The sequence below is a fragment of the Musca vetustissima genome, unplaced genomic scaffold (assembly GCF_032173495.1).
Source record: "Musca vetustissima isolate MV318-11 ecotype Yass unplaced genomic scaffold, APGP_CSIRO_Mvet_v1 utg579, whole genome shotgun sequence".
NCBI classification, from domain to species: Eukaryota; Metazoa; Arthropoda; class Insecta; order Diptera; family Muscidae; genus Musca; species Musca vetustissima.
This window is the reverse complement of record NW_026876802.1, coordinates 80,864-105,498: the sequence shown is the minus strand read 5'-3', so window position 1 is coordinate 105,498 and position 24,635 is coordinate 80,864. Positions and strand designations below refer to the sequence as shown.

The window sequence follows — 24,635 nt, the reverse complement described above, 5'->3', positions numbered from 1 at the left end:
TTTTGATCCCGAGAATGGGGGGTCCCCTTAATAATAAAAAAATATTAATATGAAAGGGCCTGATGTTCGTCCTTATTATGGTCGTCACATCTCATTTTTTTTCTCAACACAGTTGTGGCATTATTTTATTGGCTCAAATTCAATTGAAATATTATTTTAATGTGTTTTCACGCCGATCTAGTTAAGAATATGACAAACATAGTTTTCTATGTTTATTTATTTATCAACAAAATATAAACAAATCTGTCAGTCGGTGGTAGGTGGTGTGTATGCGGCGGTGGTGATGATGTAAATTCCATAAAATCGAACATTAATAACAATTTCAACAAACATAAATATCAACGCAGGCGAAAAGAAGCACAAAAATAAATGAAATACTGGAGAAAAACATTATGTGGGAAAATAAAAAATAATTTCGACATTATTTTATTGTTTATGTTGGCAATGGTAATAGGAATAATATAATTTGGAAAATGTTTAAAAAAATAATATATAATAAAAAGATACAAAAATATATATCGATAAAAAAGTAAATAAAATGAAACTTACGCCACCGTTCATAGCTGACAAACTTACCTAGAAAAAAAGTGAAAAATAAAACATTTATTATAATTATTGCTTATAAATTAATTTAAAAACAAATATCATAAAATAAAATAAATTAAGCTAATCAATGGCTACTGTATATTGTTGTTAAATCACTCATAAAAATTAAAAAAAAAAATTATTTATAGTTTGATAAATAGTTTTTTCGTATTTCTTCAAACACTACTAGTTTGACGAGGTGCGTTAAGATCATCAACAGACAACCAAAAGCAAAGAAATTTGAGAGAAAAAAATCAACTTATAAATAAACATAAATTAAACATCAATAAATCTTTTGTTGTTAGAAACGCAAATAATCTGAAAATACAAATCGAAATAGAAAAACAAAAAGAACAACAAATATTATTTTAAACTATATATTGTTGTTATAAAAATAGACTGTTGGTGGTGGGCAGTGTTGCCAAAACTTTGTTGAGGAAAAATGCTAGATTTTGTTGAAAAAAATGCTAGAAAGTGCTAAAAAATTTAAAAAAGTGCCAGAAAAAAGTGCTAAAAATTTCTAGAACAAAATTTTTAATATTTAATAATGAAATATTAATCAGAAACCCCATTTATGCTTAGCGGCTATTCGTTGTCGATTTAGCCATGTCCGTCCGATTGAGGTCGCAATATTTAAGACAGAGCTTTGGAATTTTGCACATACGTTGCTACTACTCCTATGAGATTTGATATTGGAAATGGAATATATCGGTCCTTTTTGTGTACACCATACCCCAATATTTGTTTTTTTAAGCTTTTAGGCACATTTTTTCAACCTAAATTGCTGTATATTTGTATATTGTGTTATACCTGGATGTATAGTCTTCTTATTAGAACTTATCAATATTGGTCAACTTTTAAGGGTAGTCCTCATCAATTGCATTGATTTTAATTTGATTGTTTAAATTTTGTTTAGTAAAAAATCTCCTTATCAAAAATTATTAATATGGGTCCATATTTAGGGGTAGCCCCCAGAGAGCGGTACCCTCCCCATTATTCGACATTTTGGGGATGTCGGACAAGCAACCGAATTGACTAAATTTTTTCTATTTTTTGTTTTGATGGGGTTTGAAATCTTCCTACTAAATTATAAATACTAATAATTAGACCTCGGATTTTGCATATTTGCATATTTTTTAATAATGAAGATATCGAAATTCTGATTGGACACAAATTCGTTTCAAAGGATTTAGAATTATTTGAAGGGTTCATATTTTTTAATTTTTTGCATATTTGCATATTTTGCATATGCACGAGATATGCAAAAAATATGCAAAATATGCAAAAAATATGCAAAATATGCAAAAAATATGCAAAATATGCAAAATATATGCAAAATATGCAAAAAATATGCAAAATATGCAAAATATATGCAAAATATGCTAGGTCGATATGCAATAAATATGCAAAATATATGCATAAAATATGCAAAATATAGGCCAAATATGCAAAATATATGCTAAAATATGCAAAAATATGCAAAAATATGCAAAAATATGCAAAAAATATGCACGGTATGCTAGGTCGATATGCAATAAATATGCAAACATATGCAAAATATGCAAACATATGCAAAATATGCAAAATATATGCGAAATATATGCAAAATATGCAAAATATATGCACAATATGCAAACTATGCAAAAATATGCAAAAATATGCAAAATATGCAATTATATGCAAAATATGCAAAAATATGCAAACATATGCAAAATATGCAAAAATATGCAAAATATGCAAAAATATACAAAATATGCAAAAAATCTAATTTTGTATGTATGCGTTTCATGGTTCAACTGTTAGATTTTTGGGGCATTATGAAAAATTTGCTAAATATATGTATAAAACATGCAAACATATATAACCGTTATATGGCGATATACTAAAACGTGGACCGATATATCCCATTTCCAATACCAAACATCCTAGGAGTAATAATAATATATGTGCAAAATTTCAAAGTTCTATCTTTAATAGTGCGACCTAGCATACCGTGCATATTTTGAATATTTTTGCATATTTTGCATATGTTTGCATATTTTTGCATATTATGCATATTTTGCATATATTTTGCATATATTTTGCATATTTTTGCATATTTTGCATATTTTGCATATTTTGCATATTTTTGCATATTTTGCATATGTTTGCATATTTTGCATATGTTTGCATATTTTTGCATATTTTGCATATGTTTGCATATATTTTGCATATTTTTGCATATTTTGCATATGTTTGCATATTTTTGCATATGTTTGCATATTTTGCATATATTTTGCATATTTTGCATATTTTTCATATTTTTGCATATTTTGCATATTTTTGCATATTTTGCATATGTTTGCATATATTTTGCATATTTTGCATATTTTTGCATATTTTGCATATGTTTGCATATTTTTGCATATTTTGCATATGTTTGCATATTTTGCATATATTTTGCATATTTTTGCATATTTTGCATATGTTTGCATATTTTGCATATTTTTGCATATTTTGCATATTTTTGCATATTTTGCATATGTTTGCTTATTTTGCATATTTTTGCATATTTTGCATATTTTTGCATATTTTTGAATATTTTGCATATCGACAATGCATATTTTGTATATTTTTTGCATATATTTAACGCATATCGACCTAGCATACCGTGCATATTTTTTGCATATTTTGCATATTTTTGCATATTTTGCATATTTTTTGCATATTTTGCATATTTTTTGCATATTTTGCATATTTTTTGCATATTTTGCATATTTTTTGCATATTTTGCATATTTTTTGCATATTTTGCATATTTTTTGCATATTTTTTGCATATATTTTGCATATTTTTTGCATATTTTTTGCATATTTTTTGCATATTTTTTGCATATTTTTGACATGACCCCAAATATCGATCAATTAAAGCATGAAACGCCTAAATACAAAATTTGAGTCCAATCGGATAAAGCATAAAAAATATGCAAAAATCCGAGGTCTACTAATAATGTTCAAATTTGGTTAAGGTAAATAACTGTAATTTGACATTGCGTACAAATATGAAGAAAATTAACAATTTTCGTCCCATTTGCGTACTTTTAAGGGTTTATAATCTCATTCCCAACAGCGACTTTAATATAAAAAAAATATGTTTGCCGGAATTTTTCTATTTTGGTCCTTATTCTGCACAATCCCAATATATAGGGGTACGCTCGCCTTTTCGGAAATATAAAGTGGTTATAACTTGGCATTCGGGAATAAACAACTTGTTTTCAGAAAGTTCCAACATAATTCATGTTCATTATTTTTACATCGCTCCCATAAAATGTAAAACTTAATTTGGTTTTTCATTTTCCCAAATAAAAAATCTACCAACAGACAATGTCATAATCACCACATGAAGTACTCGACCATTTTTTAAGAAATTTGGAATGCACGGCACATGCAGGATAGCATTGGAAAATCAAATTCATCGCGTAAAACATAGCAAAAATTCACTGCGTCAATATGAAATCGAAAAACGGGATTTTTTGGATTGAAACCAAAATTTAAAAAAAAAAAATCCTAAGAAATTAAAAAATGCTAAAAAAAGTGCTAGGTGCTAGATCAATTTTTTTGATGCTAAACGAGTTCAAAAAGTGCTAAATCTAGCACTAAAAGTGCTAAATTGGCAACACTGGTGGTGGGGGAGGGTGTCTATAGAATAAAATCGATGGCATTTTAATCTGTTTGGCCATCAAGGTTGGTTGGATGGCTAGCCTAGGTAGCTTGCTATAATCTGCTAAAAGTAAACGTCCTACGCTCAATTTTCTTTTGATTTTTTTTTTATTGAAAATATCCACTAAATTAAAACAAAAAGAAAACAACAACAGAGAGAGTAATAATAATAAATATTTGTGATTATTGGATAAAATGTTTGTGTATATTAAGGTGGGGTGCCTGTGCTGGTTCATTTTTTATACCCTCCACCATAATATGGAGCGTATATTAATTTTGTCATTCCGTTTGTAACTCATCGTAATATTCATTTTCGACCCTATAAAGTATATATATTCTTGATCATGGTAAAATTCTAAGACGATCTAGCCATGTCCGTCCGTCTGTCCGTCCGTCTGTTGTAATCACGCTATCTTCTGAAGGAATTTAGATAGGGTGCTGAAATTTTGCATAGGGTTGTGTTTTGTCTGCAGGCAGGTCAAGTTCGAAGATGGGATATATCGGTCCACGTTTAGCCATAGCTCCCATATAATAGTACCCGCCAATTTTCGGTGTTTTGGGGTTCTTGGGCGCGTTTTTCAACCGAATACGCTAAAATTTGGTACATTGGGTTCTAATTTGGTACTAAATGTCCCTACAAAAAATTATAAATATAGGTTTACTTTTTCTGGTAGCCCCATATAACGGTATCTCCTAATTTTAAGTATTTTGGGGGTATTGATCGTATTTTTCCACCGAAGTGGCAGTAATTTAGTATTTCGAGTTCTAAATAGTTACCAAATCTCTCCACATAAAATTATAAATATATGTCAATTTTTTCGGATATCCCCCATATAAGGGTACCCCCAATTTTCGGTATTTTGGGGTTCTTGAGCGCATTTTTCAACCGAATTTGCTGCAATTTGGTATTTTGTAGTCGTATATGGTAACAAATTTCCCTACCAAAAATTATTAACATTCGCCTATTTTAGCCCATATAACCCCCTATTTATATTAAAATAGTTATCTGATTTGTTGCGCGTTTTGAGTTTGGTGCTAAGACTCTTTTGTAATCATTTCACCTGCGGAGGATAGAGAGATAAAAAATTAGAACGTAAGGTTCGGTAATGAACTATTGCCGCATTTAGACCTAGCCCATGATTGGAGGTTCCAGAAGGAGTGGACCGATATTCCCCATCTTCGAATTTGAACTAAGCTTGGAAGAAATAATAACATGGGCAAAGTTCGGATGAAATCTAAATTTTCTGAAACGGATTTGATCCAAAGAAACATTGGGTCTAGAACCAATATTTCGATGAGGCACATTTTTACCGTCTTAAAGTGTATACACCCTCATAAGCCATAAGGCAGAGGGTACAATTATCCTTTAAAATTTTCTAAAATTTTTACTATAGTTTACATAATCCGTTTTTAGAAACAGTCGGTATAGGTCCACTTTTTTGTATGTTCCCCAAATTTCATTTCTAGTACCTGTAAATATAACTATGGTAGAGGGTATCCAAAGATCGGCCCGGCCGAACTTACCGCTTTTTCACTTATTTTATTTATTTATTTATTTTATTTATTTATTTATTTTATTTTTTTTTTTTTTTTGAAAAAAATCTATTTGAATGGGTATCAAGCACAGTGGGTGGGGATAAAAATAAATTATTTTAAAAACTGACCACCTTGTCTTCTTCCGCAAATATAGGCCTCCCTAAGGTATTCTTATATACGAGGACTACTATATATATTTATCGTCTTATAATGAAAATGTGAATATTATTTATGTACATTTTCATTGTTGAAGTACATTTCCACTTCGATTGGAATATTTCCAAACATGCAGGACCGTTGACCCATCACATCCACATTTTATCCGATAAAAAAGAGTTGATTTACAAATGTCCGCCTGTTTGTCTGGTCGGCTGGGCACGATAACTCTCGAAGGGAATAACTATCCAATTTTTGCACATCGTAATAATTCTTCGGAGTTAGTTCATTTTCGAAAATGGGGAATGTCGATCCATTAACTCCTTCTGGTACCTCCCCCACAAAATGGGCAAAATTGTGCTAAACATTAGTTTTATAATATCCTGCGGACTATCCCACTTGAATTAAACTTTGCACAACCTATTATCTTTACCAGACCTAGATCAAACCGGAAAAGGGACTCATTGATCCACTTCTTCCAGTACATCCGCCGCAAAGGGTCAACATTTTCAATATATTTGTATTATGGTCTTCCATAGACAGATTTCCAGGCACGTCGATCTTGTGCGCAGTTTTTCCAATTTGAAAGACAGTGTTTCGATATGTCGTCCACCACTTGATATTTCCCTCGAAATCGTGGCCTCCTCTCCGCAGATCGGAATATCTTTCGCAGAATTTTTCTCTCAAACACTCAAGAGCTGCCTCAACTGCTTAGCAAGTACTCATGCTTCAGATCCATACACCAGCACTGGTAGAGTTGTTGTAGAGTGTGAGTTCTGTCTGGCGAGAGGGGGTCTTGTTTCTGAATGAGACCATATTAGGATCTATTGACCAACATTATACTTTTCCGAATTTCAAACTGATGTAATTAGTTTCATTTATTGCGGCACAACGGTATGTAAAATCTTTAACTACATCGAAGCTGTAGTTCTCAAATTCCATCATACCATCAACTTGGTCTTCTCGCCAGTCTCACTTTGTAGACTCCTTTTCAATTCGTTCAAAGGTGTCTGTTACCGCTCTCAATGTTCGACCCATTATGTCGATGTCATCGGCGTAGTCGAGTAATATGTGTTGTTTGGTGTACAGAGTGCTGTTTTTGTTCACCTTTGCCTCACGTATGACCTTTTTCAGCAGGATGTTAAACAGGTCACACGACAAACTTTCAGCTTGTCTGAATCCTCGTTCGAGGGCTCCGATAGGTCCTTTCCGACTTTAGCTGCTGACCTTGTGCCAGTTAAAGTTATCTTGTGTAGCCGATTAAACACCTCTGGACGGCTTTTGAATGCGGCATTATAGCCGACAAATAGGTGGAATGTGTCGATGTGTTTTTCGTGGGTCTTTTCCAGGATTTGGCGCAGAGTGAAAATCTGGTAAATGGTGGATTTGCCAAGTCTGTAAGCCGTATTGATATAGTCCAATACTGCCATTAACCATTGGCTTCAGTCGTTCTCACAGCACGCTGGATATCACCTTATATGCGATGGGACACAGAATGCTGAGCGTCCAATTATTTGGCGGGCATGTATTCCTCTAGCCAAATTGTATTAATCAATTGGTACATGCTCCTGATCAGCGTCCGACTACCGGTCTTGAATAGTTCGGTTTGTAATCCATCCGCACTTGTTACTTTATTATTCTTCAATCGATTAATTGCTATTCTGACATCATCTTGGCTAGGTGGTAAACACTCTATACAGAGAGTGTTAGCGACTAGCAGATGGGTAAGTTGAGCGGAGTAGGCTTTGGCTACCTGTTGTGTTTGCAGCTTTGCGATGTCGAGATTCCGTCTTACATTAGATCGCACCATTGCTGCTACATTAAGACGAGTGCGAACCTTGGCTGTTACAAGGTAAGGGTCGATATTCGCTCCACGTATCGATCGAACGTCTAAAACACTAGATGAATGCCTTCCGTCTATCTGAACATGATCGATTTGATTTCTCGTTGTTTGATCGGAAGAAATCCAGGTGGCATTTTGTATATCGAAATGCTTGAATCTGGTGATGTTAACTACCAACCTCATGCCGTTGTCGGATGTTTCTTCATGTAGGCTGAATTTTCCGACGGTGGGACCAAAAATATTTCCCCTTTCTATTTTTGCATTAAAATCTCCTAGTAGAATTTTAATGTCATGGCCAGGGCAGCGGTGATATGCTGTTTTTGGCCTATTCATATTTGTCTTCCCTCGGAGCATGGCCGCAAATAAGACTGATGAAGAAGAACCTCGCGTTTATACGGATTATAGCAATTCGCTCATCTATTGAAGTAAATTTGGAGACGAGGTCATTTATGTTCCTGTTAATGTTCCTGTTCCATAAATACGCAGCCAAATTCATGTCTCGTTTCATGGCAGCTATAAAAAAGGACGTAATCATCTGGTTTACTTATGCCAGCCCCTTTCCATCGCATTTCCTGTAAGGCAAAAATATCGGTTTTGTACTTCTTGAGTACATCCTTCAAATCGAAAACTGCGCCTGTTCTGTACAACGTGTGCACATTCCAAGGGCAGATTCGCAGATCGTGGTCATTTATACGTCGACATTAGGGGGGTTTGGTTTCCGATTTCTTTGCTTTTTCATAATAGGTTGGGTTTTCCAAGAGTTGGCAACTAACTCAATGCCTCAACCTACTTTTTGTAGTTCACATTCCAAGGGCAGATTCGCAGATCGTGGTAATTTATACGTCGACATTAGGGGGGTTTGGTTTTCGTTTTCTTTGCTTTTTCATAATAGGTTGTGTTTTTCGAGAGTGGGCAACTCAATGCCTCAGCCTATTTTTTGTAGTTCACATTCCAAGGGCAGATTCGCAGATCGTGGTAATTTATACGTCGACATTAGGGGGGTTTGGTTTTCGTTTTCTTTGCTTTTTCATAATAGGTTGGGTTTTCCGAGAGTGGGCAACTAACCCAACGCCTCAACCTATTTTTTGTTGTTGTTGTTGTTGTAGCAGCCCTATTGCTTTTACACAATTTACGTTTCCTCGACAGAGGGGTCTACGATCCGAAACGACCCGAGTCTTACTCGGCCAACGTCTGTCACCTCAGCCCACCTATTTTTTGTAGTTCTTATGGGTGAACGCGCGGCACAAAATAACTCACTATTCACCCAGGTGACACCGCCGGAGGGTCAGTGTCTACAATTTGCCATGTCGGAGGCATTTAGAGCCGTTACTTCTCTACGTAGAAGTTTTGATGTCTTGGAACTTTTTCTGCCTAAAAAAATCTTTGAGAAGGTTTTTTTAAAAAAAAAACAGATCGCTTTTGAGGGTGTCCTGTTTATAGGAAACTTCTAAAAAATCTTTGGAAGTTTATCGGACATTCCGAAGCATCCTTTGGATTGTGTTGTAACTAAGATTTTTTTCTATTTCACAAGAAGTAGAAATGTCGGAGATTATTGACTAGGCTATGACATCGATTGTTAAATCAATATAAATCTGCCTTTCATTAAATTCCACAAATATCTATACGCAGATTAAATTTTGTTATAAAAATTTATAATACAATACTACAATATCGTGAGATTTTGGACTAAACGCCTCTAATTTTCTAGAACAACAACAAAAAATCTAAACATAATAATATTTTGATTTAAATTATGATATATAGTCGCACATCTAATTTTTTTTCGAGTCGAACACACATTATAAAATTTGTTGATGTTTGTGTGTGTGTTTGTTTATATGTCCCTTTAAATTCATCCCATACCATTGTTATGTCAATAAATTTATTTATTTATTCCCATTTGCCGTTTTATTCACTACGACGACGAACAAATAAAAAAAAAATTCAAATAAAATTTTGAAAATGTTTCTTCATATACAAAGCCTATTCAGCAATTCTTAGAACATGAACACCCACCCAACAGAGAGAAAGACCGCACGATCGACCGATACGTTTTCGTTGTGTTCAGGCATAGAATGAATCTCTGTGGTCATTCAGATTAGCTTAGCAACCCACCATCGAACGGCACTGGTTTTCATGATAGTAATGGCGGTTGGTCTCACAATGGTGGAATCGTTCGCATTCATATGAGAAAAAGGAATAACGCATTTAAATATTTTTTTTGTAGCCGTGTGGACGGTTCACTCCAAATGTGAAACAAAATCAAGAAAAAAGAAGAGGACGTAAGGGAAAGAAGAAAAAACATGTTGTTGCGTTCATATGTCAAATAAAACATATGTCTGTGTGGGTTGTGTGGACTCTGGCGGCCTGGCTGGCTGCCTGCCTATGTCAGTACTTCCATATGTTTCACATGTTTAGAATTGCCCTTATTACCTTTCCCCTGCAACAACAAATACACCCCCTTGCCTTTATCCTTAGCGATGTTCGCAATGCACAGGCCAAACAAAATTCACTACAATTGCAGTATGCCTTCCAATTTCTTGGGCATTGTGCCAAAATTTCGAAAGCAAGCTGTACGTTTCTCCCGAAACCACCACAACGAACAATTTTTTTTTCATTTCTCACACGGCCGAACAATCAGTTTTACTACTTAAACATTGCTACCCACAATTCACGCACCACAATATCTTGCAACTGCCAGCTAGGCACTTGCCTCCCATCACCAGCATTACATATGTAGGATCCGCAGCAGCCGAACGGAGTGTCATCGTACTTAGTGTAATCATAATGTGTGTGACTGACTTTCATCTTTCTGGTTTGTTTATTTGATTGTCGATCTGATTTTGATTTCTGGTAATAAAAATCGCAAGAAAAAAACTCTTTCTGATTTTTGATGAATTCCTCGGCACACCCTCCTCAATTCCTCATCATTTAGTAGATGGTTTGAGATTCTGTTTTTGATAGATGTTTGCAAGAGATTTTGCTGTTTGTTTTGTGCATCACTGAATTTTAGCGTATACGCGTGTGTGGTGGTGTGTGTATGTGTTCGGTGGCAAATATTATTTTATAGTTAGTTAAGCAAATATTCAAGAGCGTATCGACAAAATAACAGCGTTAAACTAACCGATTAACCAGAATTTTGCCATTTCATAGAAACTAGGTGCGAAAATTTGCGGTTTGTGGAATTATCTATAATTAAGATTATGAAGATCCGTAATAGGCTGTATCGTAACATACAATGTAAAAGACCCTAAGCACAGAGGCCCTCTATTCTTAAGAAGGTTATCGATAGAAGTATCAATAAAATACTATAGGGATCTTCAAATCTATAGAAACCCATTATGTATACTATAGAAAACTCGAGGGGTATTAGGTGGATACTAGATTTCAGAAACCTGGGTAAGTAATCTTACAACCGCTGGTTGTCGGATGTTTCAAATAAGTGGCGCTACTCTAAAGGAGGGTGAAATATACTACAGGATATAACGGCAAGAGAGCTCAGTAAGTACTCAAGCTAGGATATGAAATGATTTTATAGCAAGAGATCTTAGTTAGTTCTCCAGCAAGGGCACGGAAGGATACTACGGCAACATACCTTGGTAGGTACTCAAACAAGGATACGAAAGGATTCTTCTGCAAGAGATCTTAATACGTACTCGAGCAAAAATACGGCAAGAGACGTTAGTAAACACCCTAGCAAAGATGCGAAAGAATTCTACTGAAGCAAGGATACGAGGGGATTCTACTTCAAGAGACCTTAATAAGTACTCAAGTAGGATACGAGAGGATTCTACTACAAGAGACCTTTACAAGCACTCAAGCAAGAATATGGAATTTCTCAAGCAAGGATATGGGAGGATTCTGAATGAGACATTCATAAGTACTCAAACAATGATACGGGAGGGTTCTACTGCCAGAGTCCTTAATAAATATTCAAGTGAGGATACGAAAGGGGTCTTCTGCATGATACCTTAATATGCACTCAAACAATGATACAAAAGTATTCTACTGCAAGAGACATTAAGAAGTACACATGCAAGGATACGGAAGAATTCTACTGCAAGAGACATGCAAGGATACGCGAGGATTCTGCTGCAAGAGACATTAAAAAGTATTCAAGCAAGGAAACAGGAGGACTCCAATACAATAAATCTTAATAGGTACTCAAGGATACTACGACAACAGACCTTAGTAAATACTCAAGCAAGGATACAAAAGAATTCTACTGAAGCAATAATACTGAAGGATTGTATTGCAAGAGACCTTGTACTGCAAGAGACATAACGTATCCGAGTAAGTTACGGGAGGATTCTACTGCGAGGTACCTTTACAAGTACTCAGGCAAGGATACGAAAGAATTCTACTTCAAGATACCTTAAAAAGTATTCAAGCAAGGATACGGAAGGATTCTAGTGCAAGAGGCATTAATAAGAACTCAAGCAAGGATACGAAAGGGTTCTCCTGCAAGATACCTTAATAAATACTCAAGGAGGTTACGAAAGGATTATACTGCTTGATATCTTAATAAGTGCACATGCAAGAATAAGTACTCAAACAAGGATACGGAAGGAAGGATAGCAAGGAAACGGGAGGACTCCACTACAAGATATCTTAATAGGTACTCAAGCGAGAATACTCCTCCCGTATCCTTTCCGTTCTTTTGGGAATAGAGACTTGGATAAGTATCCTAGGAAACATGGAAATCACCGGAGCTGAATGTGTTTGCTTCCGTGGTCTAGCACTACCTTCAATATAAAATACCACAAGGGAACATCTGTATATAGGAGACCACGAGAGGATCATTGGGGTTTTCTGTTGTGTAGAAAGGGATCTTCTTCTGTTCGATAGAAGTTCAGTGGATTCATTTATTTATAAAATAGGGTCTTCATTTTAAAGAACACCTTTCTTTTGGGAATAGAGACTTGTATAAGTATCCTAGGAAACATAGAAATCACCGGAACTGAAGGAAATCACCGGAACTTTCCATAGAAGACCCCAGAGCTCCTCTATTCTATTGAAGACCCCTGGGTTCTATTCTGTAGAGAACTCCTGGGCTCATATGATCTATAGAAGACCCCAGGGCTCTTCTAATCTACAAAAACCTCCTTGTCCTTTCTGTCAATGATCAATGATAATCTATAGGAAGCCCCTGTGTACGTGTATTTTATAAAAGACCCCTGGGCACTTCTGTTCTATAGAAGACTTGTATACGTTTCAATTTTATAGAAGGCCCCTGGGTATTTTTATTATATAGAAGACTCATCTATTTTCTGTTTTATAAAAATAGATTTTCCATTCAATAGAACACCAACAGTGGTTTCTATTCTGGGGGTTTTTATTTATAGAAGGATATCCAATGTACAGATGTCTCCGTGGTATTCTATATGTAGGCAGGGACGTACGCATGGGGGCGCCCCTTCTCCCTCCCCGGACATGAATTTTTTTCACAGTAAATTTTTGTTTGCAACAGCGACTTTTTTCATTTTGTACCCCCGAAAGGAAATCCTCTGTACGTTGCTGCCCGTAGGTCATGTATAGGGCTCTCTAGGGGTTTAAGAGATAACGTAATTTAAGGTCTCCTATGCACAGATGGCCTGTGGATCTGCTGAAGATACAAGAGGTTTATGTTTTCTATACAGATAATACTTCTGGGTATGACTGCCCCAAAGACCATTGGGAATGATTTATTAGAAGGAGTTATACCCTGATGGCATCGAGGAATGGTTTTGATAAATTAAGAATTTTTTTGGTTTTTTTTTTTGTATTAAAATAATTTGTTATGTGGTTTATTTTTATGAAATACTTGTCCTGCTTTATCAATTGCTGTGGAATGTGAAGTGATGCCAGTATGGGGTAAAATACACATTTTTTCTTTTGCTTCTAATCAAGCCACATAAAAGATACAAAGTAATGCGGTTATTGATAAAAATGAAACAACAACACCAACAAACCTCTGGCATACCTTTCTTTGTGGCGTTTTGCATTCATTGAGTTTATGGCAAGGCATTTTTTGAGGAATTCCTTGGTACTTTTTTTCTGTTTATGTGAACTAAAGAATTGCAATTGCATTGCAAAAAAAATGTGTAACAACTAAATTCCAACAAGAAATTCTTCTTTTGATCGGAAAACCCCAACAACAAGAACATCAAACCCTTGATGTGCATTTTTCTTGTATTGATGGTTGTTGTACTCGTCCTCCTTTTTTTTCTCTCACAAAAAAATGCAACAAAATTTCCTTATTCAAAAGAATGAAAGAACAGCAACAACAATGACAAAAGGGCAAAGTGACAAATTTTTATCATGCCATTGATGGGTGGTACGAGTGGAAATGCAACGAAAGAAAAAAAGGATGATGGCTTTTTGATCGCCCAGATAACTCTAAGAATAGAAATTTCAGAAATGTTGAAGGTGCAACTATTTGGGTTGGTATGCCGAGAGCAGAGGGAGGGACCCCTTGTTTTCCTGGGGTTTATGGAAACATTGGCCATAAAACCCGGTTTGCAATTGTGTGGCAGGCAGACAGCCATGCAGGCAACAAGTGCCAAGTTAATGAAAATGGTTATAAGGATTTCATTTTTATTTTTGTCAAACACAAGGAAACAAACAACAAAAGGAAAAAAATTGAAAGACACAGTTGTTTGTTGCTGGTTTAGCTGCTGCTGCTGCAACATATCCTTGTCCTATAAAACTCTTATTTTGTGTGAAATCTAAAGAACGTGCTGTGTGAAACATGTCCTGGATTCTAAAAGCATTTGTTGTGGATAAAGCAGCAACAACAACAAAAACAGCTTGTATCTGTAAGCCAAAGATAAGATGCACCACATACATATCCCATGTATAGGAGATGTAGACAAAAACCATGAGATGAGCTGAGACTATGTCATCGTAGGTTGCCTGCCACTTTAGTTGGGAGAACGTCGAAAAAATGAGAAAACATATTTTCATTGGTTTTGCTTTTTGGCAGGCAACAGGTTGTCGCAATGCATCTCATTGTCGTTGTGATTCTGGCACTCAAGTTGTTTATTAAACAACCGACACCGACACCATAACATTTATTAGATACGGGAAAACGCCACCATCACCACCACAGCCGGTTGGTGGCGGCATCTAGACACTATACCGGCAACGATGATGTGACTGCATCAGAATTCTGTTTTCATGAATTTTGTTTGGTGGTTTGGGTGGTGGTTAGTGTTGAGGTTGTTCGAATATTATTACTTTGTAGGTAATGGGTATATCATATATGAGATACAGGCATGTTTTATTTATGCCAAAATAGTTTATCCGCGCACATCATCTGTAGGTAGCAGGGTTGGAAAGTCACAACTGTGATTTTTTAAGGAAAAGGATAATGCTGTAATTTGATATTTTGAATATGAATAAATCAATTACTGGAAGAAAAAGTTCAATTTAGGTCCGTGTTTAGACAGAGACAGTTTTATAAAAATTCTCACCCGAGCTTGGCATTTTTATGGTCCTTTTCATATTTCCCACATGGCTTTTCAAAGGATAAAATACCTACTTATAATTTCATAGAAAAATCCATTCAATTTTCGATATTCCGAAGGTGCTGGACGCATTTTAAACCTATGTCTCTGAATTTTGGTTTTTAAAGGATAAAAACAGACCTGTCAGAGATGTTGATAAGGATCACGATTTGGCATATTATGAAGGCTCATTTTCTAAACGATGTATCTTTAATCCGGCATATCAGGTTCTCATGGACTTCGACATAGGAGGATAACACCAATTACTAATATAAAGGGATACCGCTAGATGAAAATGGAAAGGACTACAACCACACAATTCAAGGAGGCCTTGTTTATAGGCAGCGATAGATGGCAGTCCTCGACAACGAAACTAACACAAGGACTAATCGATTAATATGGCATTGCTTTGTCGAAGTCCTATGCTACCAAGAGAAATAACAGGAATATACGATGATTTGTGAAAAGAGGCATCTAATGGCCTTTGACAAGATAATAAATAACCATCTACCACATCAATACATGTGGTTAACACAAACTAGGTATGACGGTAGATAGCGCTACCTATTGGGGAAGGTATACACTGAATAAGCACGGACCTCAACTACTGCACAAAATTTGAAGCGTTTCTTGACGATAGATGGGAGACCTATCAACTAGTACAGACTACATCCGTTCAGTCTAAAATAAAAAAAAACTCGAATCTAGCACAATGAATAATCGATTAATATGGCGATACTGAAGGGAAGCTCTATGCTCCAAAGAAAAGTTACATTCGAATATTTTTGAAATGAAACTTACATCCCCACACAAATACATCAATTTTCACAAAATAGGATTGACAGGTAACAGCGCCAACCAGAGGAAAATGGCAACATTAAATAAGGATGGTCAAACCAATGCAAAAAGTCAAGAAGGCGTTATTTCTGGGCATCGATAGATGACAACCCTACATTTTAGTACCAATCATTTACTTAGGTGGAATAACACCAAAAAAATAACGAAACATTAACATCAACACATGAGGATAAAGTTGAATAGGAATTGCAGGATATGGAAAATACAACCATTCGTTATTTCTAGGCAGCGTTAGATGTCACCTACAACAAGCTTCAGCAGACCAGTAACCTACTTAGCTAGAATAAAAAAAACAATATCTACCGAAACTAACACAAGGATTAATAGATTAACATGACGATGCTTTCTGAAAGCCATATGCTCCCAAGACGAGTAACACCTAGATACATATCTGTATAACAATACAATGAATAGACACATAGCCACCCGGGTTCGAATCCCAACGTATTAATTTTTTCTCAAAGTGATTTTTGAATACTTGAAAAAAGGCTTACATCTCATCCAGATCAGATGCATCCGATAAAAAAGAAGATCCATCCAGAGGAAAATGGCCACTCTAAATAAGCAAGGGCCCGAACCACAGAATACACAGATGCATTGTTTCTAGTCAACGAGAGATGGCAGTGTCATCACCTACGGATAACACAAACCACCCAGTGAAAAATGGGCACAATATTGAAGGAGATATTGTTTCTACGCAACGATAGATGACAGTTTCATCACATGCCAAAGACCACAGCATACCAATAATCTACTTTGGTGGAATAAGTACAATGATTAACGAAACTAACACAAAAAAGAAGTCGAGTAAGATGTCGATACTTTGTGAAAGCCCTATTGCTACCAAGATGAGTAACAAAAAAAAAAGAAAACATGATTGAGATTACAAAAAAGTTCGACCACACTGAACATAACGACATTTTTATAACCGCCATATTTATGGGATTATATATAAACTTAATGAGATGAAATTTGACATAGATTATTTATATGGCCCCAGGACGAACCCCATTAAAATTGGTAAAAATCGGTATAGAATCCAATGCTACATGTACCCACATCATATTAAGATATAAACTTTCTTAAATATCTATTTTGTACATTAAAGTACTTTCTGGACAGATTTTAGTACAAACCAACGAAGACAAAGAGCCCTTACCCCGCTGTAGAATTATAGTACATTTTTGTAACTTTTGGTACGAAATTCCAAGACTCCATCCCTATCACCCTTACGCCTAGAACAGTCCATAAGAGAAAATATCCTCCAAACATCCTTTAACAAAATTTCTAAAAACGTTTCCCAAATCTGTTAAACTATTATGTTGTCAGATTAGCTATCTCAGATAGTAATGGTAAATATTGAAAAAAGAAGAAATAAATCATAGCCTTGGTTGGAGACCAACGAACATGTATGTGGTGGTGTCACCCATGTGTGTACGTAGAAGCAACAGTGCAACAGTGTCTTCACAACTTTGTTGTTTTATTTGTTGGCTAAAATGTATGATCTGCTGCTGGCTGATGGTGTTTGTTTTCATCTTCTATTGTTGCAAAATGCTAGAAAATTAAATTTATATGGTCGGTCTGTGTGAATGTGTCTGGTCTGTTTGGCATTGTCTGCCACGACGACGACTACGACTAAGTTATATTATTGTATTTTAATTAAATTTAATAGAATTTACTTTTTCTGTCGAGAAAAAGTAAATTTATATAGTACACATGATGTACGTATATAGTATAGACATCAGAGATCTTGCATACATTGTATACACAAACAAATGGGAAATTTGAGGAACCAAACAATGAAGAAAAAATAAATAAGACTATACTATAAGATTTCAATGTATCTGAAATAGACAGAAATGAATCGATTCTATAATATATGTTTAATAATAATGTCATCAAACAAAGTGTTAAAACTCTTACAGAAATCCGTGATACTCTTCACAGACCGCCTGCTAAAGCAATGTTGTCGTTCGAACAAAATATTCGGAGCCAAATGTACGTAAAAAAGGACGAAAATGAGATGTTCTGACCAACTTTGAAAATTTAAAGGGAATTATCCTTAATTATCACCATAAACATGACCAACCATCGATCGGAACAAACTGAACGTTTATTTTCCCTTCGGACCCAATTGGTACCGAATGTCCAAAACGGCAACACTGTGCTGAAGTCAATTTCCCAAAAAGAGAGGTGCAGATCGTTGTAGAGTTGGGTAGTTCCGGAACGAACTAGTTCATTGGAACTATTCCGAGAAAGGAACGATCGGAACTAGTTCCAGTTCTTTAATCCTGATCTCGTTTTTTTCTGATCCCGTTCCTTTATTCCCATATTCTTCATTCGTTCGTGTTTCAAATTGTGTAAATAGTTAAATTTAAATTTTTTCGTTTTAACTATTTTTATTTATTTATAAAAAAAAATATTTTGAGCTTATCGTCCTGCAGTTGAATTCTGTAGCTTCATTTCACTTATTTCATTTTTGCACAATTTTCAATTTTTGAAATTATTAACAAATCAACACAGAACTATGTGAGCGAAAAAAAAAAAACAAAAAGAACGATGAAAAAGAGAGATTCAAAGGAACTACATAGGATTCGGAACTATATGGAGGAAAGGAACTATTTGGAGCAAAGGAACTATAAAAAGCAAAGGAACTATATGGAGTAAAAGAACTGTATGGAGCAAAAGAACTATATGGATCGAAGGAACTATATGGAGCAAAGGAACTGTATATAGAAAAAACGAAAAAAAGAACTATGAAAGAGAGAGATTCAAAGGAACTATGTCAGAACTATATGGAGCAAAGAAACTATTTGGAGCAAAGGAACTACAAAGAACAAATTAACTGTATGGATTAAGAAACTATATGGAAAAAAAAACAAAAAGAACAATGAAACAGAGATGAAACAGATGAAACAGAGAGTATATAGAAAAAACGAAAAAAAGAACTATGAAAGAGAGAGATTCAAAGGAACTATGTCAGAACTATATGGAGCAAAGAAACTATTTGGAGCAAAGGAACTACAAAGAACAAATTAACTGTATGGATTAAGAAACTATATGGAAAAAAAACAAAAAGAACAATGAAACAGAGATTCAAATGAACTATGTACGAGTCGGAACTATATGGAGCAAAAGAACTATTTGGAGCAAAGGAACTATATGGAAAACGACAAAAAACGAAAATAAAACAAAAAGAACGACGAAAGAGAGAGATTCAAAGGAACTATGTAGGAGTCGGAACTATAAAGGGAAAAGGAATTCCGCACATATTTGTGCTGACGGATATTAGCCATAGGGGAATGGTATTATACACATTTCACAATCGAATGTAATTTGGATTTTTGGTTTCTTTGGAAACTTCTATGTATCAAAATATACCACGAAAAGTTGTCCAAAAGCCTTTATCAAATTTCAAAACTCTTATTCAAATGATGTTATTATTGTAAAGATCAATGGATGCAATTTTTTTCTATGCCTTCTTGTTAAGTTTCTTCCAGCCTTTGATCAGTAATAAATGTGTCACCCAGACCATCCAATATGAAGGTAAACTGGGAAATTTTGAATATTTTTGTAATATAATTTATAGATTTTTTCCATATTGTAGATGTACCTCGATTAGTATAAAAGTGAAAAAATCGTATAATCTTGAGAATACCACTATAATTAAAAAAATATAAGCTTTTCATTAATATCAAAACTACTTTCCTATTTTGATTTACTGTACCACTATTTGCACTCATGTTTCCCTTTCTTACTTTCTATCTCTCTCTCTTTCAGTGTGTTGTTTTGGCATCGTATTCCGCCTCTCCCCTCACTTGGTGGTTGTTAGTTTTAAAACCGTTTGACTTCGCTTTCTTTTGCTAAAAACCGCCGTATCTCCACACACTCGATTGTGTGGTTAGTTTTGCATTCCATTGTTTCTTTATTTTAGACAATTTTGTGTTAAAAAATTCGCATATGAATTTTGCAAATTATTTCGATATATTCGGTTCATTAAATGCAGAAATCCTGGCATTGCAACTCTTTCTGAAGACTATTCATATAATATAGAATAATTTTATTCTGAGTATTTGTGATTCTCGAAGATAGTTAGTACCGGTATACACCATCTGAAACCGTAACAGACAATATTAAGTCGACACAAAGCTTGAATTTTTTATTTATTTTTCAAATTGTCCCACAATCAATTAATATTGCTATTTATTACATACAGTTCGGAATTTAAATTGAAATTTGCTGTGCATTCAAATGTCCTATATTCCACTACTAGGAAAAGGGCTATTGCAACGTCTTTAAAATGCTTTACCATAAACACAGACTTTCAGAAAAACAAAATAATTGTCAACAAGCCCTTCATATGATTTCGAATTATTTCCCATCTATAATTTAAAACTGCTTACACATCAAAATGTTCCTAATTATATACAAAAAATTACTAGGAACTCCTAAAATTACAGTAATATTTTCGTCTTCCTAGTAATGAAATTCGAAACCTTTGCACAAAACCATGTGAACGTCTCGTGAATGAGTCAATATGTTTTTTTTTTTTTTTTTTGTCGTCGATTTTTTTTTAATTTCTAGAATTAACAATTTTTGCACAATAGCTTATTATATCTAACCAAACAAAAAATAATAACAACAACGCTGCATGGGATTTGTATTGGAAACAGAACACCAGGTATGGCTTGTTATTTGATTTAGGTAAACGAATATGTGGCGTTTCGTTTATAAAAAATCTGATTGCACAAACTGATCCAAATAGCCAGAACAACAACAAGGCAAAAAAAGAAATATCATAAATCACAATAACACCAAAAATAAAGGGACATGTTTATGGGAATATATAGTATTTTCGGATTTGTTTTAATGTTCTCACTTCACAACAGTGGGAAACAAAAGTGGTGGTAAAAAATAATTAGATACACAGGTAGGTTTTTATGCTATTTCACTTGAGAGCATATGACTTTCAAAAACCATAGCATTTTTACTCGATTAGTCCTGGTTTTAGTTTCGTTAATCATTTTTGTTGACCTAGGCGTAAAGACTGTCATCTAACGTTGACTAGAGGCAACGCCTCTTTGAATTCTGTGCAGTGGTTTGGGCCTTGGACATTTATTGTTGCCATTTCTCACTGGGCTGCGGTATTTCCTTGTTCGGATGCATTTTTTTTTTTTTGAATACTTGTACGCCTCTTTTTAGATATATTCAAAAAACGCTTTGGAGAATTTTTTAGATTCGTTAATCATTTCTTATTAAAGTAGGTGACGAGCCTGCCATCTTTCGCTGAGTAGAAGCAACGCAGTGGTTTGGGCCTTGGCTATTTATTGTTGCAATGTTCCTCTGGACGGTGCTATTTCCCTATTCGGATGCATCTCATCCGGGTACCTATATGTATATCAAATATATTGAAGATTTCAAAGTGTTGGTATAAAAGTCTCCTATTACTCCTCTTGGATTTTAGGGCTTCCACAAAGCATCGCCATATTCATATTTATCGATTAAACCTTGTGTTACTTTCGTTATTGTTCTGATGTAGCCTGTACTAGATTATGGGACTGACATCTATTGTTGTCTAGAAACAACGCCTCCTTAGTTGTTGTGCAGTGGTAGGAGTCGTTGCTTATTTAAGGTTGACATTTTCCTATGGGTGGCGATATAACCTGTCAATCCAATTGTGTCTTATCAATATATATTGATCAGAAAGTTAGAGGCTTCGGATGTATTTTATCTGGAGGAGGATATACACCTCATATAACAAATACTCTAATAACAAATACTAATGGGCTTTCACAAAGCATCGATCTAACGCGACTAGTTCTTGTGTTGGTTTCGTTAATCATTGTTTCTATGTTTATTCAGTGTTGCCATTTTCCTCTGGGTAGACTATCTCCTGCCAAACATATTTTGTGTTATCCTCATGGGTTGATGTTGAGTTCGGAATGGTAACAAGATATTTTCATTACACCTCTTGGAGGCACAGAGTATCCACCAAGGTCGCTACTCGAATAGTCCTCGTATTGTTCCGATAATCATTGCTTTGCCTTTTTCCTCTGAGTAGCGCTATCTCCTGTCATATATATTTTGTGTTTCTCATGGGTTGATGTTGTGTTCGGAATGGTTATTAGTAACAAGATATTATTTTCAAAGCGTCACTACTCGAACCATATTGTTCTGGTAATCATCTTTTATTCAAGTTAAGTATATGATTGGTATGTTTTAGCCTTTCTTTGTGATAAGGCAGACATCTACCGTTCCCTAGAAACACTGTCTCCTTAAATTTCTTGCAATGGTTAGGGTCCTTGCTTAGTTAGTTTTGTTAATTTACTTTGGGTGGCGCTACATCATTGTTTATTATAGTATAGAGTATAGATCGGATGTAGACTGTCCTAGGTGATGGGGCTGACATCTAACGTTGCCTGGAAACAATGCACGTCAATTAAATGTTGCCATTTCCCTTTGGGAAGCGCAAGCTCCTGACATTCCTATTTTGTGACATCATCATATGTTGATTTTGATGCCGAGATTGGTTATTAAACTGTCAGGAGGCTTCGGATGCAATTTATCTGAACGGAGATGTAAGCCTCCTTTTACAAATATTTGAAAACCATTTTCAGAGACCTTTTTGCTTCTCTGCTGGAATTTTCCCCGGAACCCACTGATTAATAATCAAACACACTATAGACTGCGCTATAAAAAGTATTGATGATTCCATGATTCGGGAGAACAAATTTGTCATTTTGTTATCCTTCATAGAATCCTCTCTATATTTAACTCCTTATAGTGACACCTTCAATTCTGCGCTAGAACAAAATCTGGCTTATATTTTCTTCTTGAATTTTGCTTCTTACTGTAAAGTCGCGGATTTTTTTCTCCCAAGCCAACTTTTTAAATACATGTTATGGCTATGAACATCGTTGTCTATTGACCTGACCCCTCCCACCATCGAGCATGGGAAGTATTTGTAAAACTGTCAAGTTGACAGTAAATTAAAAATTCAAAAATTATGATGATTATATGTTTTCTAGTTGTTGGTGTTTTTCGAAATATTCTTAAGCTATGTCAGCAGCAGCCGTTCCCTTTCCCTAAGCTGTAAACTTCGACATGTGTATACACGCAGCAAGTCAGTAAAGTACTTAGCTGACTGTCAGTTGATTGCCTGGTTGGCTGACTGACTGACTGGCTAGAAAGAATGAATTACTATTTGCAAAAAACCCTCGAACAATAATGATTGGAGGGATCAAGCGGAAGCAGCAAAACATTGCAACGTTTTGCAATTTTCACAGCTCCGCCATTATTACTATGACTTTAAAACAAACAAATGTTTGTACATTTGTCTGTCGCACTGACTGTCCCAATAGCCTGTGTTTTGTGCGGAGTCCTCTATGGTTTGACACAGTTCAAGAGAAGTATCTAAATAGCTGGCTGACTGTCTGTTCTAGAGTTTTAATAAAAATCTTAAATCGTAAAATTGGTGTTATTTTGTCACTGATGCTTCTGCTGTATGACGTCTGTTTTAGTTATTGATAACCCACGCGGTTTTTTAATAATAATTTGCACATTTTGTTGACTCCATTTTATACGTATGTTGAACTCAAACAAAGTTCTGTCTCTTCCTGCATTATTTTGTAGTTGCAGTGATTTATAAAACTTCCCCGTCTCCAGTCAGACGCTTCTAATTCCCCCATCAGAATTGTTATGTGGATATTTCCTACTTCTATTACTACAGCCGTGATGGAGATACGAGGGAAGATTTAATATTCTTTGTGAGGACTTTCAGATGTTTTTTTTTGCAAAGGTTTTTCAAATATACCAAATGAATTCGACATTTTAAAGTTTAAAGGTCATATTAACCCACAAACGGAAAAAATATCAAGTTTTATAATTTTCACGAAAGGCACTATTCATTAAAAGGAACGTTCAGTTCTAGTACCGTTTCTTTGCTCATCTAGTTCCTTTTCTATAACCGGTTTAAGGTGGTATAACCTGTTGAAGGAATGCTGAGTATGTGTCAGCAAAAGGAACGACCGGTACTAGATACGGTACTTTTGTTGAACCAGATACTTTTGCTCACGTTCACCTAGTTCCTTTTTATTCAACCATTCATCTAGATCTTCCCGTTCGTTGGTCTAATTAACAGACCAATGAACCATTGAGCTAACTGGAAATGTGGAACCAGATGAATTACCCAGTTCCTTTCGCAGATTGAACAGAAAATATTCGAACCGCTTCAGATACGAAATCGGTCAACAACCGATGAACCTATTAGAGCAGTAAAGAAAGGATTTTGTCCATGATTCACTATCAAAGAGATTGCTGATAACGTTGGCAAATCGTTCGGCTGATTCCAAGTAATGTGACCAATGGTTTAGGCATGAAACGTGCATCCGATGAGATTGTTTTAAAATTGCTAAATGTTGAGGGTCGCATGAGATAGAATGAGATAGACCCGTTTCTTAAACGGTTGGTGACT

General features: G+C 35.1%; 1 long non-coding RNA gene across 1 annotated transcript in view; it reads right to left on the bottom strand.

Moving 5' to 3' along the window:
- LOC133321351 (uncharacterized) overlaps positions 1-24,635 on the bottom strand; it is a 66,751-nt gene that overhangs the window by 11,566 nt on the left and 30,550 nt on the right. Inside the window, exon 2 of the long non-coding RNA XR_009754010.1 lies at positions 550-576. This is a non-coding gene — a long non-coding RNA (uncharacterized LOC133321351). The remainder of the gene's footprint in view (positions 1-549; positions 577-24,635) is intronic.